Source organism: Schistocerca piceifrons, chromosome 2 (genome assembly GCF_021461385.2).
Source record: "Schistocerca piceifrons isolate TAMUIC-IGC-003096 chromosome 2, iqSchPice1.1, whole genome shotgun sequence".
In the NCBI taxonomy this organism is placed as follows: Eukaryota; Metazoa; Arthropoda; class Insecta; order Orthoptera; family Acrididae; genus Schistocerca; species Schistocerca piceifrons.
Window position 1 is genome coordinate 630234920 of NC_060139.1, and position 18258 is coordinate 630253177.

The window sequence follows — 18258 nt, forward strand, 5'->3', positions numbered from 1 at the left end:
GCGCGAAAATGTACGTAGATCATCAGTCCATCGGATGGGACAGAAAAATTGCGCGGAGCTATGGCGGAGCACTGTCTCACCAATGGACATAGCATGAATCGTAACGACACCCAACTGTTAAAACAGGTCAGCACATTCTGGGATTCTGTTTTAGAAGAATCTATAGAGATCCGGCTGCACGATGAACTGATGAATGAAGGGCTTATTTCAATAGCGGTACAAGTTCATTTTTGTTCATTTTGAGATACAGAGTCCTAAAGTTAAATGAGCGCTGAGAAATCAGCGTTTGAGATACCAGAAATATTCAAGCATATGGCTTCTTGCTAGAGATGAACCTTTCTTTCTGTTAGTTTGGATCATTAATTTCAGAAGCATTATAGACAGTAATGTGGAGGTAATGGACTTGTACCACTATTGAAATAAGCCCTTCAAATGAAGAAGTGAAGCAATCCTTGGGATCTTGCACTGAGCGTGCTCAAAACAGGACAGGCTGTGGGCAGATTCACTAACGCCATGCCAAATGAAGAATTTAGATCGCAATACGTAGCCGAGTCTCCTCCGCTTCAGTGGCGTCCCGAACCCCATGGTACTAGCAAGGAGACTAAGCACGGTGACTCTTGTGCCACGAGCGCATCCCGAAGATGGCAACAAGGCAGCTTATCGAAAAAACACACCATTTCCAAGACGCCAGCCAGCTGAATACCCAAGAACATGTCGCTCTCTCCCGTCTCATACTACTTTAAATTTTTGCTTATCCATCCGTTTTCTTCTGTTTTAGAAGGATGGTTCCAACCCAATGAGCCACTCTGTATTGTCTTAGTCTCACTGACTCTCAGTCAGGTGTTCTTAGCAACCTGTTCTAAGGCAATAAGAAAATTGTTCGTGCCCTCTGAGTACTTGTGACTGTGTCTGTATCATCGGCTTAGACTAAAACTAGCACCGATCTGTGGAAGATCGTACCCCTGGCCAGAAGGTTAGCTTAACACAAATTCCACTTTTACATTCAAAAGAAGACACGCTACTGCGGCCTCTTGGCGAACACCATTGCGAATGTAAATAACACTGAGCCGTGCGCGGCTCGCGGTAATTCCGTTTATTGCTCGTCATCTTGTTTTTATGGTTCTGTCGCCTCTTTCTTATTCAATTTTTTTGGCGTTACTAAGTTGCTCGTTTGCTTTCCCGTGAGTGGCAGCAGCAGCGCGTATCGATAAGAGCACTGTCGTATTATCTTTGAAGCGACCGCTAGTATATCCGGCTCGTCGTGTGTTGGGTTCAGTAGGGACGGAGCGCCAGTGAGGCGCCGATCGCCATTACTTGCCGACCACTGGCCACACGCACATGAACATACACTCCTGGAAATTGAAATAAGAACACCGTGAATTCATTGTCCCAGGAAGGGGAAACTTTATTGGCACATTCCTGGGGTCAGATACATCACATGATCACACTGACAGAACCACAGGCACATAGACACAGGCAACAGAGCATGCACAATGTCGGCACTAGTACAGTGTATATCCACCTTTCGCAGCAATGCAGGCTGCTATTCTCCCATGGAGACGATCGTAGAGATGCTGGATGTAGTCCTGTGGAACGCCTTGCCATGCCATTTCCACCTGGCGCCTCAGTTGGACCCGCGTTCGTGCTGGACGTGCAGACCGCGTGAGACGACGCTTCATCCAGTCCCAAACATGCTCAATGGGGGACAGATCCGGAGATCTTGCTGGCCAGGGTAGTTGACTTACACCTTCTAGAGCACGTTGGGTGGCACGGGATACATGCGGACGTGCATTGTCCTGTTGGAACAGCAAGTTCCCTTGCCGGTCTAGGAATGGTAGAACGATGGGTTCGATGACGGTTTGGATGTACCGTGCACTATTCAGTGTCCCCTCGACGATCACCAGTGGTGTACGGCCAGTGTAGGAGATCGCTCCCCACACCATGATACCGGGTGTTGGCCCTGTGTGCCTCGGTCGTATGCAGTCCTGATTGTGGCGCTCAGCTGCACGGCGCCAAACACGCATACGACCATCATTGGCACCAAGGCAGAAGCGACTCTCATCGCTGAAGACGACACGTCTCCATTCGTCCCTCCATTCACGCCTGTCGCGACACCACTGGAGGCGGGCTGCACGATGTTGGGGCGTGAGCGGAAGACGGCCTAACGGCGTGCCGGACCGTAGCCCAGCTTCATGGAGACGGTTGCGAATGGTCCTCGCCGATACCCCAGGAGCAACAGTGTCCCTAATTTGCTGGGAAGTGGCGGTGCGGTCCCCTACGGCACTGCGTAGGATCCTACGGTCTTGGCGTGCATCCGTGCGTCGCTGCGGTCCGGTCCCAGGTCGACGGGCACGTGCACCTTCCGCCGACCACTGGCGACAACATCGATGTACTGTGGAGACCTCACGCCCCACGTGTTGAGCAATTCGGCGGTACGTCCACCCGGCCTCCCGCATACCCACTATACGCCCTCGCTCAAAGTCCGTCAACTGCACATACGGTTCACGTCCACGCTGTCGCGGCATGCTACCAGCGTTAAAGACTGTGATGGAGCTCCGTATGGCACGGCAAACTGGCTGACACTGACGGCGGCGGTGCACAAATGCTGCGCAGCTAGCGCCATTCAACGGCCAACACCGCGGTTCCTGGTGTGTCCGCTGTGCCGTGCGTGTGATCATTGCTTGTACAGCCCTCTCGCAGTGTCCGGAGCAAGTATGGTGGATCTGACACACCGGTGTCAATGTGTTCTTTTTTCCATTTCCAGGAGTGTACATGAACTGTCCGACGGAAGGAGATTGGAGTGGGAACGACCGTTGGTTGGTCGTTCGGTCGGCCGTCTCATCGGGTCTTATGACTGTTTCTGGGCCTCGTCAGTTGGTCATCTTGCCGGACGTGGGTCGGTTCCTTCCTTGTGCAGAGATGTCGGGTGGCTAATGGGCAAGTGTTCCCTCTGCATGGTTGGGTCCGAGCCAGTGTGCCCGGGTCGCCGTGTCTCCGAGTTCCGAACGGACATCGAGTTGAGTCGGGTTGGAGCTGCAGCGAGCTCCGGACTGCCGAGACTCGCCTGGCCGTTGCCGACACACATAACTTGAGTGGGGACGAACTATGTTGGTCGTTCGGTCGATCGTCTCATCGGACGACGTGTATTTGGCCGCCGACCGCTTTTGGAAACCTGTGTGTATGTCAACTTGTCATTTCTCCTTGTTGTTCCACGGTGATTGGTTTTAGGATTGTCGAGTTCCTGGTGCAAGTGTTACTTGGAACTGTGTGTAGCTTCTGTGATTTCCATTGAGCAGATCAATGCTGTCTGCGTGCTGGAGTAGCCAGTCGGTCGGTTGCGACAGAGAATAGCGTGTGTGTGTTTCCTCGCGATGTTGATGCTTTCCGGCAAGGCGTGTAGTTCAATATTCTTGTCTTTTTCATATTTTTCAGTGGTTATTGTGCCTTGGCTGTATTTAGATGCCCATAATTGAAGACTTAGTGCTGCTGGTATCTTCGCCCTCGCTGACAAGTTCGGTTGTCGTGTCGTTGGTCGGCGTAAGGGAATTAGGTTGTTGGTCGATCCTTCAGTCGTCCCTGGGTCGGGTTTCCATCCGTTTATTTACTATTACTCTTGGCTGCCTGTCTCACCTAAACGTATGTTAGAGTTACTTCCGCAGGCCGACCCTTTGGAGTACTTCTGAGCTCCACTGTTCTGTTGTTTTGGATTGTGATTTTCTTTTAGTCTCAAGTACTGTGCGAGGCCTTCAGCCGTGTATTAATTTAGTTTGTTTAGAGCTGCATGAAACCAGTCTCAGTATGCAGCCTTCAGCCGGACTTCTACGTGAAATGTTTTAACATAAGGCCTTCAGCTGACGTAAATTAAAATTTGAAAAATCCTTTGTTTAAAACCTTGAGAATTTTCTTGTGTCTGAAATTTCGTTATCCAGGCCCTAAGCCTTGAGTGGTTCTATGTTCTACATGTGGCCTTCAGCCGAGTATTTATGTAAAAGTTTGGTAACTAAGGCCTTCAGCCGTGAATATTCCTTAATATTGTTTCTGAATGCTTCTAAGCACTTGTCTGGTTAAATGTTTTTAGCAAGTAACAGTAACTGATCTTGGCCGCTTTCAACAACTATAATCCTGATCCGCTCTGTCCTGCGATACCAGATTTCAAACACTTTTATCAGTGTGCGATTATTAATCTCTCCATAGACGGTTATTTGGCTTAGGAATTAAACTGGATGGTATTTCGTCAACTGCTCGTCCCCCAAATAGCCCCCTGTTCCTCCCCATCATCAGTGAGTGTGTTGACTGACGAACGGCGGCATCTGACGGTGAAGGCTGTGCTGTACGACACGTTCCGCCGGCAGCAGGTATCGGATTGCGGCGCCGAGCCGCCTCTAGTTGGGCAGGGATCGCCTTACTGGGCCGTCCATAAGGCAGCCCTGTGCTGTGCTGTGCTGCGCTGCGCTACGTTCTGTTGCGCCCACGAGCCTCAGCGCCCTCACTTTGCCTGCCTGCACAGTCCGCCCAGGCTTGATCGCTCGCGATCCACACAGTGGCCAAACGAGGAGGTCTTTCTTTATATTTTCTGTGCATCCACTGAAGTCAGTCCAAGGCTAACGTTGAGATGCTTCTTTTGAATTGGCTGTGACCATTTTCCTCCCTAATCATTTCGCAGTGAGGGCGTGCGTTGCTACTTCTACACTGCTGCTGATTAAAACTCGAAAACCATAAAGTAGCATACAAAAAATGTCCTCCTGACGTGTCGTACACTGCGCAACAAAATTAAAGAATCGCTTTTTCGAAACCCAGTAATTGCCTCCCATTTCTCTAATGTTTGAAATGTGGCTCAAAGGTGCCTACAACCTTTTTTTCGTGCGGTGCATGAGCGCGGCGCCCTGCGAAGTAACCCTCGGTCTCGGTGCTGTTTCAAACAGCAAGGTTTCAATACATGCGAGAAAAGGTCACAGTTCGGAAGTTCATATGAGCTGTAAGGTGGCTTAATGACGGCACTTTGTGTCTGTATCACCACCACTCTGTCCAACGCCACTGTGGGCGTGTCACACGATAGGAAGGTCGTGGCAGCCCCTCTTATCCACATCCCACCTCTTCCTTTGAAGCCTCTGCAATTAATTTGAGAACAGCGACGACAAGCGTTCAGATCAGGCACTTTTTTATGGGTGGCCGAGGAAAATATTTCAATCACTTCGCCGCTCAAAATCGACACGAAAAGGCCTCAGTGGATGGCATAAGGATCGCCTATGAGACCACTCCATATTCTTGGGGGCGTTGATTCCCACACATTTCGCGGTCGAAAGCGACAGTTCGCGGTGCTATGAGCAATAACAGGAAGACGTTCTTGATAATCTTTGACTCTGCTGACATCCTCGGACGATTCAATCCTTCTCTAAGGACGCCGTGGGTCAGCAACCAAATTGAACCTGTTCACTTTCCTTCGGAGTACAGTGCGGTCTTGTATACAGGTTGGAACCACTAGGGACCGTTCAAAAGCATTTGACGAAACTTGAACGTGATCCGAAGCAGCAAGGGTACCTATGCTTTTTCAGTCCTCCTGTTTTGCGACCTTCGTGGTATTATTATGGGAGAGTTCAGCATTAACATGTATGTGAATAAAACGGCACGGTGCCCCTTTAACACCTCCCAGTTTGGTAACACCCTCGTTGCCTCCCACGTATCATTGCTGAGCAGTTACAAACACTGGGTGTACATAAAGTCCGGGAAAACTTTCAGTTATTTTTTGCACAAGAACCAAACATTGTACAGATATCATACATACGTCATTTTGAAGAGAAACCCTGAAAGTTTTTTTACACCGCCACAGCTTAGTTTGGTAATTTGCCGACAGTCAACGCTAGTCACAAAAATGGCGAGTTCAGTTGCGGAGCGAGCTTTCTGTGTGTTGAAGTTCGACAAAAACGCGCTAGTCGCAAACATGGCGATTTCAGGTGCGGAGCGAGCTTTCTGTGTATCGGTGTTCGACAAAAACAAGTGTACTATAGCTGTTCAACGGATGTTTGCAACCAAGTACGCTAAGAAGCCACCAACAAGGAAGGTCATTTACCACTGGTGCGACAAATTCGTTACGACGGTTGCTTGTGCCTGGCAAAGAGAAGCAGACATCCCATTGTGAGTGAAGTGAATGTGGAGTGCGTACGAGAGACATTCATAAGGAGTCCAAAGAAATCGGTGCGCCGTGCATCCAGTGAATTCGAAATGGCTCCGTTCATCTTTCAGCGGGATGAGGGCCCACCCAATTTTCATCGTGAAGTTCGTGGGTACCTGAACACGGAGCTGCCGCATCGACGGATCGGCCGTGCTACAGAAAGGGACAGCTGTTTCATGAAATGGCCTCCCCGATCACCAGATCTCACTCCGTGTGCCTTTTTTCTGTGGGGTCACATTAAAGATCTGGTGTATGTACCGCCTCCACCACGTGATGTAGAAGAGCTCCGGGAGAGAATACGGGAAGCGACTGCCACAGTCGACGATGCCTTGCTGGGACGGGTATGGCAAGAATTCGATTACCGTATTGATGTTTGCCGGGTCACTCATGGTTCGTTTATCGAATGTTTGCAATAACATCTGTACAATGTTTAGTTATTGTGCAATAAATAATTGAAAGTAAGAAACTTCGACAGCAATTCAGCCTCATGCTTCCTCTAGCGCCAGGGTAGACAACCCCATCCGAAGCTTTGCATAACACTTGGAGAAAGCATGATGCTGATGTGATTTCTTATGGGTATATTTACAAACTGCTCAACATAGGCGAATGGGTGGCATTGAGGATGTTGTTACGTTGGTGACGAGGGGGGAGGAGAGGGGCGCTCTTAGACAGACCCTTCGCCGTTTTATACACACGTATGTTAATGCTGCACTCCCCTGTGATCACACCGCAGGACGGCGCAAAACAGGAGGGCTGGAAAAGCACAAGTATTCTTTGCTACTTCTGACAGCGTTCAAATTTCGTCGTATGGTGATTCCAACCAGTAAAAGAGAGCAAAAACTGCTGCCACCTTGCCCTGCATCTCGACAATGACCTTAGAGAAGAGTCAGCAGTGTCAAAGGTTATCAAGAACGTCTTCCTCCTGATCAACACACTGGGAACTGTGTTCGACCTCGAAATGTGTGGGAATTAACGCCCCAGGGTAAAGGGTGGTCTAATAAACGCCCTTTATGCTACTCCTGAGACCTTTTCGTGTCGATTCTGAACGGCAGCGTGTCTGAAATGTTTTCCTCAGCCAACCATAGGCAAACCACCTAACCTGAACACTGGACTTTGCGGTTCTAACGTCTACCACAGAGGCGTCAAAAGAAGGGGTGAAACGTAAGACCTTCCCATCGTGCGACACGTCCACGGTGACGTTGGGCAGAATTGTGGTGAAACAAAGTGCCAATGCGACATCATGAGCCTAACGGAATCCCAATTCGGTTCCACAAAGGGTACTCTACAACATTAGCTCCTTATTTAGCTAGAATTTATACCGAGTCTCTCGCCCAGCGCAGAGTCTCAAGCGACTGGAAGGAAGCGCAGATGCTTCCTTTACATAACAAGGATAAAAGAACGGACCGCAAAATTACCGATCAATATCTTTAACATCGGTTTGCTGCAGAATCCTTGAACATATTCTCAGTTCTCATATAATAAGCTCCTGTCCACATATTAGCATGGTTTTAGAAAGCATCCCTCGTGCGAAACTCAGTTTGGCCTTTTGTCCATGAGATCTTGCGAACCATGGATGAAGGGCAACATGCGGATTCCGTATCCCTAGATTGCAGTAAAGCATTTGACATGGTGCACAGTGCCGACTGTTATCGCAAGTGCAAGCATAGGGAATAGGTTCCCACGTATGTGGTTGGCTCGAAGACTTCTTAAGTAACAGAACCCAATATATCATCCTCGACGGTAAGTGTTCATCAGAGACAAGCGGAAGTGTGATAGGACCGCTGTTATTTGCTGTATACATAAATGACAGGGTAAGCAGCAATCTGCAGCTGCTTGCTGATTATGCTGTGGTGGATGGGAAGTTGTCAATGAGTGACTACAGGAGGATACCAGATGATTTAGACAAAATTCATTGTTGGCAGCTAGCTATAAATATAAAAAATTAAGTTAAAGCACATGAGTAGAAAAAACAAACTCATTATGTTAGTGTACTACATTAATTGAGTGCTGCTAAACACAGTCACGTCGATTAAATATCTAGTCCTAACGTCGAAAAGCAGTATGAAATGGAATAGGACAGTAAGGATTGCGTTAGGGATGGCGAATGATCGACTTCGGTTTATTGGGAGAATTTTAGGAAAGTGGGAAAGTGTGATTCATCTGTAAAGGAGTCAACATGTAAAACACTAGTGCGACCCGTTTTTGAGTACTTTTCGAGTGTTTGGGATCCGCACCGGGTCAGATTAAAGAAAGGCGCCGAATCAAATCAGAGGCGATCGGGTAGATTCGTTACAGGGATGTAAAAGGTTGGCACAATAGAGCAATGAAGAATTCATGGCGGGCCGCATCAAATCAGTCAGAAGAATAATGATTTTAAAAATGTTCGAACAACATGCATGTATTATGGAGATGCTTCGGGAACTCAAATGGGAATCACTGGAGGGAAGGCGACGTTCTTTTCGAGGAACACTACTGACAAAATTTAGAGAACTGTCATTTGAGGCTGATTGAAGGACTATTCTACTGCCGCCAAACTACGTTTCGCGTAAGATAGATTAGAGAGATTAGGGCTCGTACGGAGGGATATAGTTGTTTTTCCCTCGCTCTATTTGCAAGTGGAACAGCAAAGGAAATGACTAACAGTGGTACCGGGTACCCTACGATGTCTTGCTGAGTATGTATGCAGATGTAGATGCAGAAACCTCGTGGAACCCGAGGGTGATGTCAAAGGGCGCACACATTTGCTCCATTGGAGACGAAGGTTGTACGCATCTTCGAGCTAAACTTGGTACGTATGCGTCGTAACGGGAGGAAATGAGCGGTTTCTAGAAAGCGATCCACTAATACGGTGTGCAAAGTATATGCTAGGATATTCAGATGATCAGAATTTCAACACAGCCGCACAAAGTAGGCAAGAATATAGCCATCTACATTTTATGTCTAAGGAAACATGAAGCAGCAGGTTTCTCCTTCCGAAGTAGCATTGGAATGTAGGTTGTTTTTGAGAAGACGGAGTTATGGCTCTTGTAAGACCACGTGTCGGAATTCGACAGCGGCCGAATCGTGGTCTGTCGAGACTACAGTTTACCGTTTCGCGATACTGCCCTCTGCATTGGTCGCTAAAGCGCAACTGTCATGCAGACACGGAACCGATGCGTTCAGGAGGGTTGTGCATGCAGGATCTAAACGGCAACAGACCACTAGCTGCTGATGGGACAGAAAAATTGTTCGCTCGGTCATGCAGAATCATACACCCACATCATATAACTTGTCAGGAAATGAGCTTGTGTGCAGGAAGACAAATATCCATGTGGACTGTGCGACAACTTTGAGGCTTTCGTTGACGTGGCTGCACAGAGAAGCTCGCCGACAGCGCCCAATGACAGCGATGCACACAGCAGAGGCACCACTTCGCCTATTCAGACTTACCTGGTACCGCGCACAACGTGACATTGGTCGTATCCGTGAGTGGAGGCTTGGAGGAAAGCGAACGTTGTATTTGTCGTCGTCATACGGTCCCGGCACTGAGCGGGATGCTATGGAGTGCCACTGGGTACGCAACACGATCATCTCTGGTTCTTGTAGCCTGAAATTTAGACAAAAGCCATTACACTACGACGCGTGTCCAACCTTCGAGATCCCCGTCATGTAATCTTTCAAGAAGATAACGAAGGACCGATTGTGCTCGTGCTGTCCTGACCTACCTCGACACAGAGCGTGCCCGATTGTGCCCTCGGCCAGCGCGCTCACGAGATATCTGAGGGACTGCAAATATCTGACGATGACTTGCTGACAGACTGGCACATCTCCAACCACCTCCCACTACAGTGACTTAGAGTTGAATCAGCGTGAAATGACGTGTCCGCATCTGTCATTCAAGCTCAGTTCCACTCGATGCACAGGCCACATTAAGGCCACTGTCCCTTCATGAGGCCGGCCGTGGTGGCTGAGCGGTTCTAGGCGCTGCAGTCCGAAACCGCGCGACTACTGCGGTCGCAGGTTCGAATCCTGCCTCGGGCATGGATGTGTGTGCTGTCCTTAGGTTAGTTAGGTTTAAGTAGTTCTAAGTTCTAGGGGACTGATGACCTCAGATGTTAAGTCCCATAGTGCTCAGAGCCATTTGAACCTTCATGAGGAAGTTTCGGTTTTAGGGCGTGTATGCAAATTAGCGTGACTCCGATGCGGGAATATAAGGACAGACATGTGGGCATAGGATCAGCGTGGCATTCGTATCTTTCTGACGTACGTGCGGTGAAGACGGAAACGTGAACTATGGCAACGTTATTACCAGATGCGTCCACACACGACCAAGGTGCTGTTGTTCTTCTCTGGGCTTCCGAAGAACAAACACCAATAGACATCCATCGGAGAGTGAAGAACGTCAACAAGGCAGCACTGTCTGTCGAGAACCACCATTATGGAACGGCGCTTCTCGTTACGTGCCGGCCGCGATTCGACACAGGACGCCTGTCGATCTGGGAGGCCAGCCTCAACTGACAGATTCAAGTGAGAGACACTGAAGTACGTGCCCTATAGTCGTCATCTATCCCCATGCGATTATGACGCCTTTAGTTCCTTAAAAGAGGTCTTCAAGGGTTGACGATTCTTGTCGGATGAGGATGTTCAGCAGGCAGTTATGGACTTCTTCACTCAGATTTTTCGGCAGTGGATAGATTACAGGTAAGTTAAAATACTGGTCACAAACTCATCGTATCTGAATTCAGTGATCAAGGAAGCTGTGGAAATACAGTTAGCAAACAACCTGCTGAACCGAGATGAGGGTTTCCAGCTGTACAAATCATGGACACCCGTCATTTTACGACTGCGCTCTCAAAGGAAATAGTCTTCTAGGTTTCACTGCCTGGCATTATAACATATGCCATCCATAATAATCAACCAAATACATCTTAAGGACAGTGGATACGCTGACTCTGTGCTTGCTTCTTCTTACTCTTAGATTCGTGAAGTTTTATCTATCACATACAGTATTATCTTTGATGCGTGCGAGTTTACTCCACAGTGTAAAGTGCGTCAAAATCTTGCATGCGACCCATCTTGAGTATCGATGATAGGCTATCAGCCGAAATATCGGTAAACGATTTAATAATATCCCGGACGCACTCCCGAAAAAATGATGGGCTAAGTGAAACTTCGTTAGTCTTTCCCATCCTTCCTACTCGTAGTTCTGCAGATTTGATAGTCAGAAATTTGCTTCTCTTACGAAGCTCAAATTCTACATCGACACTGTTTCCTGATACTGACTCGTGGGTTCGGGGACTGCAGATCCTACATCAACGCTGCTGCTGCTCCCTCACATTCGTTCGTGGCTTCGATGATAGCAGGTGGATGTGGGAGAGAGAAGTATTGTATTAAATACAAAACGTAGTGTATTCGTAAACGTGTCACTTTTGGGAAGTTTAATGTGCTGAGATATCTGACTCGGAAACAGCTGCCTGATTTTCCTGTGTAACAGTCAATGAAAGCGATGTTATTGAATGTTTGTTGTGATTGTTAGCATTTATCTAGCGACTACACAACTTCTTAATACGCACCGTGTGCTTGCTAATTTATACTTAGCTGCATAATGTGCACAACTGACAGTCGTTTACGGCTGTTTTACCACTAACAAATTACACTGCTACCCGGACCTGGTTCAGAAAAAAACCTACTCTTTTTAAGGGGTTGCATCCCTATCACTGCCCCAGTACCCCAAAGTAGAGGCGTTCTCCCAAGAACGAACAAGTAAAATTCTAATGACGATAAGCCCGGAATTATCGTCTTGATGCTACAAAACCGAACATTTCAAATCTATAGAGTATCTCTTTTTTGTATGTGTAGATGAGTATTATATCCTTCGCGCGTAAAGTCGTAACGGGGTTGGCCTTGTTACGAAGAAGCAGTAGTAATTGTCAGAGAGATGCTATCGTTTTAATAAGTAAACTAAAATAAAATTGTATGGCATTAACGACTGAGAGACCTCGAGGGGCGGGTTCAGCCGTCTAGTTGGAAAGGCTTTTCCTATGCCTGCCGCGTGCAGGCACCTTTCCTTCGCAGAGCTGTGTGGATGATGGTGTCTGTTAAGTGTAGGTGACTGTAATATGTAATTTGTGTGTGTGTACTGTAGTGCAGTGTAATGTTCGTATTGGAGATGAAGAGAGAGGGGAGAGAGTGAAACCCGTTGCCGGCACATAGCCTTCTCCTCTCGAAGATCACCAAGGGAGCCGCCGAGTTTAACGCCCCCATAAGCGGGACGGATCATCATCAACAGTGTCTCATTCACACAGCAGAAAGGTTTGGAACTGAATCCAGGACACTGACACAAAGGCTGGTGATCAGGGACTTTACGCCACAACTCCTCTTGTTCCCTCTGCAGTAAAGACAAAGGAAAAAATGTCAACAGCATGGGGCGTACCCGGACAGTCACCCATTCAAGTACTGGCAACGCCCGGCCGCGCTCAAATTCGATGATCTGACGGGCATCGTTTTAACCATCTCAGCATGGCCGTTGACTCGTTTTAATGAGATTAAAGTTTTAGTTCATATTGCTGGCATGTTCTGTAGCGAGGAAGAGTTAGCGTTTCGCTCTTATCTTGAAACTGCAATAATAAAAGTCTCTTGACATTCCGGAAGATTGCAGCAAGACTTTCGCAGAGGAAACCTGTGTTTTGTTCAGTATAATTACACAGAACAACAATGAAAAAACTTTTTAATGGAAGTGACTTATTTTTGCGCTTTCTAGTGTGCTGACAAACAAACAAGCTACTTCATCAACCACAATTAGACAACTGTCAATCAAGGTTTTAAAAAATGCATTTTAGCGATTTTAATGATATAGTAATAGTATTAAGTTGAAATTTCAGTAGCTGTTGTGGAACTGATTGGCATATACATCGCCTTTCGCAACGTGCCCATACAGCCATCTCAACAATAGAAATGTTGTATTACAGTTTACAGTTGCCGGCTGCGGTGGTCGTGCGGTTCTAGGCGCTCCAGTCCGGAGCCGCGCTGCTGCTACGGTCGCAGGTTCTAATCCTGCCTCGGGCATGGATGTGTGTGATGTCCTTAGGTTAGTTAGGTTTAATTAGTTCTAAGTTCTAGGGGACTGATGACCACAGCAGTTGAGTCCCATAGTGCTCAGAGCCATTTGAACCATTTAGTTTACAGTTTGTTTTGACAATTCAATGTACACATTGGTTTAAGTCGTACTCTCGTACGATGTTGCATAGGCTTAACAAGGGACTGATTCCGACATAAAACAAGTTTTACAACCACAGTATACTGAAACGACTAAACAAGACGAAAATGTAACACAGGATATATGGAGTTAGTATGTTACAAAAATCCTACGGGTAGCATAATAATAAATGATAAATATCTGTTCGTCCACATTTGTGATATTACCAATTCTATTCATATTAATGTTTACATATCTAAATTAACAATAAAATGTTCTTTTGTATGTCCTGCAGATAGAGAACTGCTATTTGTGTAGGTCTTAAGTGCATCCAAACAGAATAGTAGAACAGTTTACAAGCAATAGATTTGGCTGTTAGAACCATGTAAGCAGTTACACCAGTATTCAGCCACAAACATATAAGAGTGACATATATTTAGAGGCTGAGCAATCCGTATTCTGCTAAGAAGCTCATGAGAATACAGTCAGCTCATTGAACTTCGATCTTCTCCTTGCATTAGATTAGCTGCCCTGGCAGCTATAGCTTGATTTTACCACTGTTGAATTAGTAGAGCAGTTCATACATTGCTACATCGTTGGATACTAACAAGGTTTGAAGGCTGCTTGGGAACTGATGAGCAAGAGCCCGAAGATTACCAACAAGTCTGTTTATGTGATACATGTACCGAGGACGTTGTAGGAATATATGGTTTCAATCTTCTTCTCCGGAAACACATAGATGGGTGGCGTGTAAGTTGAGCTGACAGAGGTGTTTGTTGAACTTCCAGTGATTAAATTTCATCCGTGCTGTAACTGTCTTGAAACTCCCTGATGTTTGTGCCTAAATGTGCAACGCTAGTTCTGGAATCATGGGATGAATTAGTGCGTGGTGATTGCCTTTGATTTTAGATGTCTACGACGATCTCTCGCTTGCCAACCCAGGGCAACCGCTTGCTCGGCGTGGCCATCTTGTCTTCTTGTCTGCAAGAGGGAGTTTATCATACTTAATAGCTCCATGCAGAGATGCCGGCTTCGCTAGGGCATCTACTTGTTCATTTTCAGGTAAGCCAGAATAGCGTTTCATCCATATCATCACGATGTCAGTTCCTCTGCGCCCAAAACACTACGTCGACAGTTGCTGCAACTGTGGGGTTGGTACAACTATTACAATGGTTTGTAAAAGTTGTAGGGTTTACACACTTTCGCAGATGATGACTATTGTGTCTGCTGTGGTCGTCTGTGCGAATAGTAGGGCTTACTAAACGGCAAACAGTTCGACTGTCGTAATAGTGGAGTGTGGCTCCAGCTTGTATAGGGCGTATTGTTTCCTTCGAGGTACCCAGTAAGCACTACCAGAGCCTCAAGTACACTTGGACCCATCTATATACACCACGCACGCATCGTGGTAGTGAGACTGGAATTCCAGTGGCGTTGCGTTAGCTGGGTCCTGGTTCTGAACCGTAACTGGTCCTGCATCAGTTTGCAGAGTCGACGTTTCCCCTGCTTGTTTCTTGGGTCTCGGTGTAGTTCCGTGTTGCAAAATGATTGCTCAGAAAGCTTACAATGTTACTCACGGGTGGTTTTAGAATCTGGAGTTTCTCCAGCTTTTTCGGAAAGACTGACAAGACGACGTTGTCGTATGCTTTAGTCAAATTCATGAATGAAACTATGATGTAATTCATCCGAGAGAAATTTAGCTGCATATCACTAACTAACTGTAAAAGGATCTCAGATGTCCCTTTTCCTTTTCGAAACCAAAGTTGCTTTTCCGGTATTATTTTCTTGTCTCAGACCGCCATTCCGCTTAAAAATCCTTTTCATTATCTTCGCCGAACACAGTGATGAGGTGACCTGAGTTTATCATATCTTTTACCCGATCAGTGGATGGGGACGACGCGACATATTTTCAGTGAGTCGATTTTGGTCTTTTGTGTCCACGTGCTATTGAAAATATTGAGCAGCAGCAGTTTCCCTTTTTGTGGAGTGTGTCGTAGCGCTGGGCAATCTCTATAATCTGGGCCAGGAAAATCACCCTTCCCTTGGGAGAGCACAGTCAGGAGTTCATCCAGCGAATAGGGTTGTGTAACGACGCTGTTGTCCTCTTCATATTCCGTCTCGTCTTCCTTGTCCATTCGTCAGATAGGGTTACCATACACAAGAATGGCTTTAAATGTTCATCGGCGGTCGCTTGATTGATAAGCGATACCAAGACATCATAGTCTCTTTCGGGATCGTTAGTTATTCTTCCAATAGTGCTTGCTCCGGTAGGTTTTGTATATATTCCACTTTCGGCTGATCGCATCTTTGACAGTCTCTCTAGGATGTGCGTTTATTATGATTTGGATTGGCAAGTGATTCGAACCTAAAGTATCCGATATCACTTTGTAATCTTACCCTCCCAAACATCACTATTAAATTTTTCTTAGTGTCTTCATTAGTTTCAAAAGCTTCGAGAGGCGTAATATATACAAAAGAAAAACTTTTTACTTATTTTCATTTTCTCTTGTTGTTGGCTGCAGTTATTGCGCCTAGGGGTACATTCTTGCGGCTGGAAATTTGATTTATAACGTTGCGGGTTCCTGATGTCACGTTTTTCAATACCATACCGTCTTTACAATCTCCAGTTCTATCACTCCACAAATTACAATATTAGTGATACAAACAAAAACACGTCTGATTCCATCAGAGGCATGCCTACAACTACTTTCTAATATACTCACAGTTTTCCAAAGATTTTACAAAGAAAAAGAGTTTATACAATTTTTTTGACAAAAGAAGAATCATTACCAAGTTATATCATTATTTTGTAAATGAATCCAAAAACAAATTTAATAATTAGCTTCAGATTGTGCAATTATTAATATGAATTTTAAATATACCAGAAATTTTGTAATTTCAAATATTTCTAAAAGAAGAACAATTTTAACTTTTCATACAAAGTTAACAAATCAATTTTTTATACATTTTAGTCTGAAATATAATACATAGTATACAAAATCATATGAAATTCCTTTAATTAAACAACTGAGATAATGGTTCAAATGGCTCTGAGCACTATGGGACTTAACATCTGAGGTCATCAGTCCCCTAGAACTTAGAACTACCTAAACCTAACTAACCTAAGGACATCACAAACATCCATGCCCGAGGCAGGATTCGAACCTGCGACCGTAGAGGTCGCGCGGTTCCAGGCTGTAGCGCATAGAACCGCTCGGCCACTCCGGCCGGCAACAGAGATAATGTTCATCTATACAAGAATCGATAGTATAAATGGGTATAAATGGTATCGGTTATTTCTATAAAAAAGGTAATGTTAGACGAGGGTGTCCCAGTACAACTTCCCATGTTGTACCGGTAGACAGTGCAGAAGATGCTATGCTCAAGTCCACTGACGTCGGAACTTCATTGGGTTGGATCAGTCGTGTAAATGAGCCATCATTTAGTATATAAAAGTCTTCAGAATCCAATACATCCACTAGCATTTTCTCCATTGCGTTGGTAGTTCTGCAACAGCGCAGTGTATGACGGCCGTAACAGTCACCTAATAGCAGTGGTTTCCTGGTGGAAGCAATGATTGTTGTTAACTATTGTTTGGAAAGCCTGTCGTATGCTTTGTACACAGAGACCAAACTCTAACGGGGTTCCTTGATCCGCACGTAGATATCCACCGTTTTGCAATGTATCGTGCAGAGTGCGAGTACTGACAACGGAAAAATGGATATCTCGTTTTATCAACAACGCTGCATCGCCATAGCCATCACCTCTGTCTTCTCTAATGGCACGGTAGCCCTGGGGTGCGAATGGTACGTTCGGTTTTTAACCATCTTTCAGTGACGGCACATAGGTCTACAATAGTTTCGATCAGAAAATATTGAAGGCTGTCTTTGTTTGCTTTAGCGATCTTGCGTTCCGTTGGATTATTTTAGAGGCCAGTTTCGGGTGTAATGAGTGGGATCAGAATGTCTTTGCTTCACATTCAGACCAAATATGTTTGTAGTACTGGAGTGGGCCCTGCTGATACGCTATATCGTTCATTACAGCCATAATACACTGGAAATGTTACGAGGTAGTTCTCAACATCAGTGTGTTGGGTTTTGTAAGTTATCGATGTGAATGTTGAGAAGAGAGCAAGTTATGTTACTATTTAACAATCTTTGGTCTTGGTGTGACACAGTCTTTGCCTCTCCGCAATCCGATACATTCTCAGTTGAAGTGCGGTAGGTGGTGGACGTATTCACTGGTGGTGTGTTGAGTTGAGATTTTATCTTTTAAATAAAGAAAGAGCTATTACAAAGGACAGCAAGGATGGATGTGATGTATATTTTGGAAGGCGAGAAGAAGTCTGAGGGAAGGCTGCAGCACTGCACAGCTAGTTTGTCGGAATGATTATTGTCAACTAATTAACTTCCTCAGAGCTGAGAGAAAGACCACCCCACTTCCCTAGTCACGCGATAAGATATCAACTAATTAAGCTGTTTGTCTTTTATAGAAATTCTCTGTTAACACAGTATGCTTTTCAAATCATTGTTCACTTTTTTAAGAGTAATATTGTTCAGACCAATGCTACGTGTGAATATCACGCGAAATTTTACTCTGTCTTCTTGAATACATACTTCGTTCTAAAATCGTTTCAGAGGAATACTTAATCTCCTCATCCTCCTGTTTAAAGAAGGTTTAGCATTACGCATTACCACATTGACCCATACGGTATGCATCAGTTAGAATATAGTTCGGAAATTTTGTTTAAAAATAGAGATCTCTCTCAGTCGCTGCCTGCTTGCCGGCCTGGGTGGCCGAGCGGTTCTAGGCGCTACAGTCTGGAACCGCGCGACCGCTACGGTCGCAGGTTCGAATCCTGCCTCGGACATGGGTGTGTGTGATGTCCTTAGGTCAGGTAGGTTTAAGTAGTTCTAAG